Raw genomic sequence first — 8,046 nt, 5'->3', positions numbered from 1 at the left:
GAAATTCGAGATATTTTTAGGAAATCCTTGAAAATAAATATTTGTTTTGAATATTTTGATTAACAAAATACCTATGTAAAAAAGTGAGGTAAATGCAAACAATTAGGCAATAAATTAGGGTTTCAGTTTTAGCAGATTTTCTTGGTTTACTAGATCGCACTGGTCAAAAGTGTTTCCTGATCATATCCTTTAACCCACACTCCCAAAACATTATTTGCTAGGATGCAGAGGTGACCTCGGTCCTAAAGCACGAATTATTTCTTTAATCCCTTTCTCTCTTTTCCAAACTATCTTTTGACTACTAGGACGTGGCCGGCGCCGTTATTGATGATTAAAGAGAGAGCATCAGTTTTGGGCATTGTGAATGTGCTGTCAGTCCCAGACACCTTTCATTTGACCTTTGAACAAAATTGGTGGCCTCGGTCAATCACGGAGTAGCAACCATTGGCGATGTGGAATTCGTTCCACTGAGCCACGCCTGCGATCATGGTATTCGAAATGCATTTATTTTCAAAAAATAAAAGATGAACAATCATATCACTAATCAACAATTAAATAAGGAAAAACCATTTCTATGAAGATCTTTTTTTTTTTTTCTTTCAAATAGTAACAGAGCATTTCGGGTTCACTGATTCAGGTGGATGTGAGTAGTCAATCAAGCTAAGCTAAGCTAAGCTAATAATTTTGGTTTCCCTCGGCTAATATTGTTTGAGTATGGTTTTTCATAAAGCCTGAATTATGTCAAATATTTCATCCCAAGACTGCATTTCGATAAGAGTTAAAATAAAAATGTTATAAGGCTTTAAAAATGGGCTAACTTTTTTAAGGGTGGTATGCACCACCGCAGTGCACTGTAGGGGCGGTCGAACATATTGACGTCTCATTAACAGAGACGAATACCACCCTTAAAAAAGTTAGTCCATTTTTGAAGCCTAATAACTTCTTTATCTAAACTCTAATCAAAAAGCAGTCATGGGACGACATATTTGTCATAATTTGGGCTTTAAGAAACCGTATTCAAAAGAAATCGACCGAACGGAACTAAAGTTATTGATGACAAACTGATTTCTCATGTTTGTCCCGAACAAAATGTCTCAAAATCCCACACAAACTTCAGGCTCGTTGAGGGACCTCTTCCCGTGATCCGATGGCCCAAATTTGGCATGAGATCTTGTACTAGGCATATGATTAATTTTAACTTGCAGCGCATAAGTTTTTCAAAAGTCATGTCACTCTAATCTACATGTTCTGGGTCTGGCTAACGAAAGATTAGCGACTGTCTTTTTCCGTGTTGAGACTAACAAACTTGCAAAAAAAAACTTTAAGCCGAATACCATTTCCACCAGAAACGGTATCCAACCACCTCAAAACTTTCTTCGGAACAGCAAGTGGCACCAACAGGGGGTTTCACAATTCGCCAATTCTCTGGCAAAAGCGCAACCGCAAATTATAATTATACCTACACGACGTCGTCGTCGTCAGATAACCATCATGCAACATCATCATCATCGAAGCACACCTTACCAAAACAGACATACCAAAGTCAAAAGACCGCAAAAGACCACCGGCTGAATGACGGACTGACAGATGGTTGCAACGTCACTTTTTCACTGAACAACTCAGCACAGATCGAAGGTAATGTAAGGCAGTCTGACTGTCTTCAATGAAGTGATAAGTTCAGCTGAGTTTCTCTTCCTTCGAGTTTTACGGTTTAAAATATGTTGTAGTAGACAACAGACTTTAAAAATAAAGTCTGTTGGATCAAGCCCAAATCAACTTCTTAGAAAAATGGCTCGAACCAGACTACCCAATAGCATACCGGCTTCTCAATATCACGCCACAATTGCATACCATTCCTCATAACTCCTGACGCCATCCATAACCCAACCTCTTTGAGTTGCGGTAAACTTTTACCCCGCTCTCCGGCTCAAGAGCCAGGTATTTTCCGAATAACTGAATGAGCACCACCGACCTGGGGTAGCCATATATGTAATTAGACAGGTGATTTTCGAAAGAAGCGAAACCGGTATAGGAGGCAAATACCGGTGTTTTACCTTTTTTCAGTCATTAACTTACCGGCTTGGGAATGTTCAACAATTGAAGTACAAAGTCGCCCTAGTGACAAGGTTAAGAACACCGATGGTCAATAATGATGGCGCTAGTCAAGTCCTTGGACTTTGAACTAGACGTAGCCTCAAATAAGTACCTATGTACGTACGCCTTTCAAGAAATTACTGACCAAATGACTCTGTCAGTGTCTGGTTCACATATCGTCTCAGTACGATTTTACGATTGATGGACCCTTTCCAACGAAAAATATACAATTGGAACCAGTCATCGCTTCTTTCTCAACGATTGAACTATTGATGGGGCCGAAGGGTTTTGTTTTCTTTTCGTGTGTTTCGGATATTAAAAAAGGAATGGCATCAAATATTCATCGGGCACACCAACGTCGTTCGTTTCAGACTTTCTTATAATCCGATTATATCGCTAGAAATATAGTGGCTCTGTTTGTTTGAGTTCATTTGTTTATTAAAAATTCATGTTCCTTCTTATAACCCTTTTTGTATTGTTCAACCTTTTCACACTACACAGTTTTAGTGTTCATGGAATGTTCCCATGCCTTATTTTTCAAACATCTTCTCGTTGTTTGTTTTGAACTTCTCAAGCCACTTGATTTTTCTTGATTCTAATTCAATTTTTTGCTTACATTTGACTTTTCAAGAATGCCAAAAAACAAACAAATGCAATGGTTGATAGTATTATCAAATTCTAGTACACACTCAATCTATGTTCTTAACGCTCCAGAGGACTTTTAATTAAAAATCGCAATGTTATGAAACCAAAAAAAAAAGTAATACTCACTGCATCGTAATCACCTGATTGCATTACGACAAAAAAAGGCGTCGTCCACCAGTCATGTCACGTTTGCGAAATTACTAAAACGCAGTAGTACGAAGCTCCACCGGCAACATACATGTATTTACTATTTACATATTACGACTAGCCAAAAGACAACTAGAAGGATGTTTTTTGTGTCGCGACATGACATTGCTTCAGGCAGCAGGTATTGCGTTTCGTTCCATTCAGTGTACGAAAATTCTCTTCAGATAGAACAACATGTGACGGGATGTTCTCTCTTGTTCTCATTCTGTGATTTTTCTTATGTTGCCCACATTTGACAACTTACGTGTAGATTCCCGAAATTCGTTTGAAAATTTCAAGCGTCCCTCTTCAAGATAAAAGAATGTTTAATCTAGAGCAGCAAATAAAAAGAAGTCGGATGATAAAAATGCGGTTTTGCACCGTGTCTGCGTTTTTTTTTCGCGTTCTTCTGTTTGCTCATCTGGCGACCGGGATGAGGTGATCTGATTTTGACGTCACACAGTTGTCTAACACCAACAGAGGATTGCGAGCTGTCATCTGCCGGATCTTCGGTGGTTTTTCTGTTCTCGGGGGACGAATCTCAAGAAAATATGTATATATATATTTTCCTATTTTTGTGTAGGTCTTCTCCGAAAATAAGCATATTAATATTTTTTTTTATCTGGGTTGAGCTTTGGTATTTTGGGTGAGTTCATGTCCTTGGAAACTACATGGACGTTGTTCGTAGCATACCACCCCAAATGGTTTTCATTTTTTTTGGTTGACCACCTCTGTATTTCGATTTCTCCCCAATCCTGGTATTCCAGATTAACAAATATTATCCGAATATTTTTATCATAACAAATTTGTTTTGATTCATCAACTCAAGTTTTTATCAAAAACTCTTCGACAAGAATCTTCAATTATCTATCGCTAACTTCAGCCTTCCTCAAAGCTGACGACTTGTATTTGTTTACCCCTGGATGTATCTCGTGTTATAAAGTGATTCAAAAAAGTAGCTTCGTTTCGAAATCAAACCTTGGATGAAATCGTTTCTTACTTTTCAGAAGGCTCCATGAAAAAATTCAGCTCATTTGAATAGCTCTAAGGGGTTGCTTGTTAGTAAGGAAACTTGAAATCATTTAGCTTTCAAATTCCACTTTTTTGGCACTAACTTTAATGCACAAGCATCGATTGGTATATATAATTTAGTTGCCTTAATCAACACGCAATTTCACACATTTCATTCTATAAAAATGGAATTTGTTGGGGTTTGGTGACAACATTTTTCCTATAAGAACTTTGCTTGGGCAATTCATGCATAGAGAATATTTGAAAATGTGAAAGTTCTATGTTATTATTCAGCTTTGAGTAATTTTACATTTGTATTTATTGTAAATCATAACTTTCGAAGTGAAGTCCGAGAAATTGCCAAAAATTTTTATGTAGATTAAAAAAAAAGAATTTTCAAGGTTACATTTAAGTGAAAAACTTTTTGTAAATGCTTAGATTTGTAAAGAATAAACTAGTTCTTTTCAACCACAATTTATTCAGAATGAAAGTTAGAGATAAAATTTACCGATCGAATCAACAAATTTTTTTCTACGTTTGTGACATCGATTGAAATTTAAGATCTTAGTTTGGAATTTTGTTTCTGAATAATTTGCTATATAAATACTGTAAAACATCAAACCAATAAAATGAATTTACAGTTTGTACTTAAGTACAAGTTTTTTTACCCATAAATTCATGATTAATAATATATTACAGAATTAGAATCCTGTGAATTTGAAAAAAAACGAAAGCTAGATTTTTTAATGAACGAAATCTTCAAAATGAATCCAATTTTTTTTTATATTTGTGGTTTCTTCCAGTTTGTTTTTAATCCATTTTTAATCCAGAATTAAAACTAAGAAACTGTGATCTCCTGCAATTTAAATCCCTCATGAAACACTCGCATTGATATTTTTATCTTGATTATTAAACTCAACTTCAAGCTGCATCTGAATCTAAAGTTTTAATTTCAATTCCGGATCTGAATCCTGAACCACAGTTCTTTTAGTGGATTGATTCTCGGCTTTCAGTCTCAATTTTTTTTTAGTAAAAACGACTTTATTTTTACATATCCAACGTTTCAATTCTCATAGGATCTTCATCAGGGACTAAAATTTATTACAAAATTAAGTCTACGTCTGCTGAAACTAATTGATTCTTACCGAAAAAATTGTCGTTTTTTTGTCCGGTTTGATACGGCGTATCGTTCACTGCTGTCGGTTTCTGTTTCAAACTATGGTAAAATGTGTTTGATTTTTGTCTTAAATCAACCCACTAAAAGTAAACTAAACAGTCTCTCCAAAAAAAAAAAAACAGTTCAAAATCTGATTTCCGAATCTGAAAACGATTTTTAATCGCAAGTAATTTTTTTAAATTATGAACCAAAAAACGAAATTGATATCAAGAACAAGAATTCTCTTATTTGACTTCTGAATTTTCGGCTTTCAAATATGATTTCTTACTTCAATTATTTATTTGAAATTCAATTTGTTAATCTGAATAAATATTGCGAATGATGAAACTGTTTTAGATTCTTCAAATCTGGATCATAATTATGAAACTTTCTTAAGTCCCAATTCTGCGAAAGAATTAAAAGTTGTAATGTTGTAATACACTAATTTTACTGGTTGTGTTAAACGTAAAAACTTATGCTACACAAATAACACAGACGTATTTCATGACACGATACCTAACGTTTTTACTAACGGAAAAGGAGTTGAATTTACCTTTTTTGTAGACCGGTTTGGGCTCTATTTTGTCCATCTATAGGACGATGTCCAACTGCTGCACGATTCGGACATCGTCCTGTCGCCTGGGGCCTCTGGCCATAATTTTCATCCGGACCGAAGGCTCTACCCGTGATGGGAAACTTAGTCCACGCTTAAGCGCTTACCGGCTTACTCGGTTTTAAGTCAACACTTCAGCATATATACTCTGCCTCTTGTTAAGATTCAAGACTAAAGACCTGTCTTCTGACGACATGAGGTCCAGCCTTTAATCGTAACTCGAGGCTTGCTTGGTTTCCACGACTATCGTGCGCTCCGCATCTGTTCGAGACCACTGCTAGAGACCAATGACCTTCCCTCTGACGACTAGAGATCATGGCCCCGCTTGGTTTGGCTCAAGGCCCTCTCCTTTTTGCCCGTCCATGTGCCGAACTGAGAGCTTACGAAACTACTCGGATGATTTCGGGCGAAGACGTCATCCTACACTGATTCGAGTGACTCACCCGCCGACGACGTGAAGTCACTCTATCCGAGAGTATTCCGCGGCGTGAATACTCTTCTCCCTACGAGTTCGACTGCAAAAGATCAAGTCTTATCCCCGCAGCTTCCGTCGTAGGAAGCGCGGTCTACTCGGTACTCCACGGAGGTGGAGGTATCCTACATAGCGTTCGCGACGTACCTAGCAGCATCTTGTCATCCTCACACCTCCTCCGCACGATGTTGTCGACGATCGTGTCGGGTCCACAGGCGGCAAGCATGTTAATGCGTATCCCTTCGAACCTCGGACAGTTGAACACTACGTGCTCAGACACCACTGTGTCACCGCAAGGGCAGAATGGCGAGGTCACATGTCCAAGCCGAATGGTGGTACTGCATGAACCATCCTACACTAGACAAGAACTGCGTCATGCAGAAATCCACCTCTCCATGTTTCCGATCCGTCCTAAATCCGACGTTAGGAATCAAGCGATGGGTCCACCGGCCATGTTCCGAGCTGTCCCACTGGTGCTGCCAGTCGGACATAGAGGCTCTCTGGTATGTTTCCGCACATCGGGAAACCAATATGTCTTTTTTTTTTTGTTGGTAACCACAGGTGGTAAATCCCGGTTCACGGATTGTATTCCAAGGCACGGCGAACCACCGCGTCCCCCCAGTTCGCTACTCTGGGTCCAAGGGTACAATGGGAAGACTCATGATATACTCCGTGTATACCCCCTACTCCCTAAACTCCACCTGGGGTCGCAGACCTGGTTCCCACCTCGAACTGTTTAGTACACTATGCTTCAATAGTGGGAGGTTTTTTCGCGCTAATGCGCTCCAAGGCAATACTCATTAACGAGACCACTTTCAGCAAAGCCTCTCATCCTTACGACTCGACCCCTGAACTCTCCTCTAACGACTTGAGAACCGACATCTCCTCGCAATGACTCGAGATTCCCACACAAACCTCTCCTCTTCGCGACTTGAGGCCTGATCTCTCCTCTAACGACTCGAGATCCGACCTCTCCTCGCATCGACTCGAGGTTTACCTCTCCTCTGCACGATTTAAGGCCCGATCTCTCCTCTAACGACTTGAAATCTGACCTCTCTTCGTAATGGCTCGAGGTGACCGCTTGTACCCCTCCTCTTGTTGATAAGGGGCCTGATCCCTCCTCTTAAGACTCGAGACCCGACCCCTTATCATAAAGACTCGGGGTTGACCACACAAACCTCTCCACCTGAGGGTTTGAGGCCTGACCTCTCCTCTAGCGACTCGAGGCCCGACCTCTTATCTTCAGAGTTCGAGGTTTGCCACCTTGCCCGTCGTGTGCCTGATCGAGAGCAGCTTATCCTAGACTCGCGCCTGTCACGGCACACGCGCGGGACTTAACGCAACGACTCGGATGATTCCCGACGAAGACGTCATCCTACTCCGACTCGAATGGCTCGCCCGGCGTCGAGAGCCACTCTACCCGTGGGTATTCACCGAAGGTGGAATAACCCCTTCCCAACGATTTCCACTGCGAAGAAGGTCAAGTCTTATCCCCGCAGCTTCTGTCGTTGAGAACCGCCCTACTCGGATACTCCCCGAAGGTGGAGCATCCTAGTGTCCCATCCAATATGTCTACTGGACATAGCTGGTAAGGTACTTGAGGTTTATTCCACTGGCTGGGAAATCCCGTGGAGTAGAATGGCTCTCGACGCCGGGCGAGCCTTTTGAGTCGGTATAATGGTGAAGCCTTTGACGGGAATTATTCAGAATAAGTTTCCCAATGGCAATCCAACTGGTGGGGTTCAGTCGTTGTCCTCCTAGTGACTGTCCCCATTTTAGAGCACGTGAAGCTAGTTACGTGCTATCCTAGCGATAGAGGCAGTTAGGAGTTGGATGCGTCTCTAGAAGACTTCGCTTGGCTCGCCACAA

This window comes from Uranotaenia lowii, unplaced genomic scaffold, assembly GCF_029784155.1.
Source record: "Uranotaenia lowii strain MFRU-FL unplaced genomic scaffold, ASM2978415v1 HiC_scaffold_152, whole genome shotgun sequence".
NCBI lineage: Eukaryota > Metazoa > Arthropoda > Insecta > Diptera > Culicidae > Uranotaenia > Uranotaenia lowii.
This window is presented reverse-complemented; position numbering follows the sequence as displayed.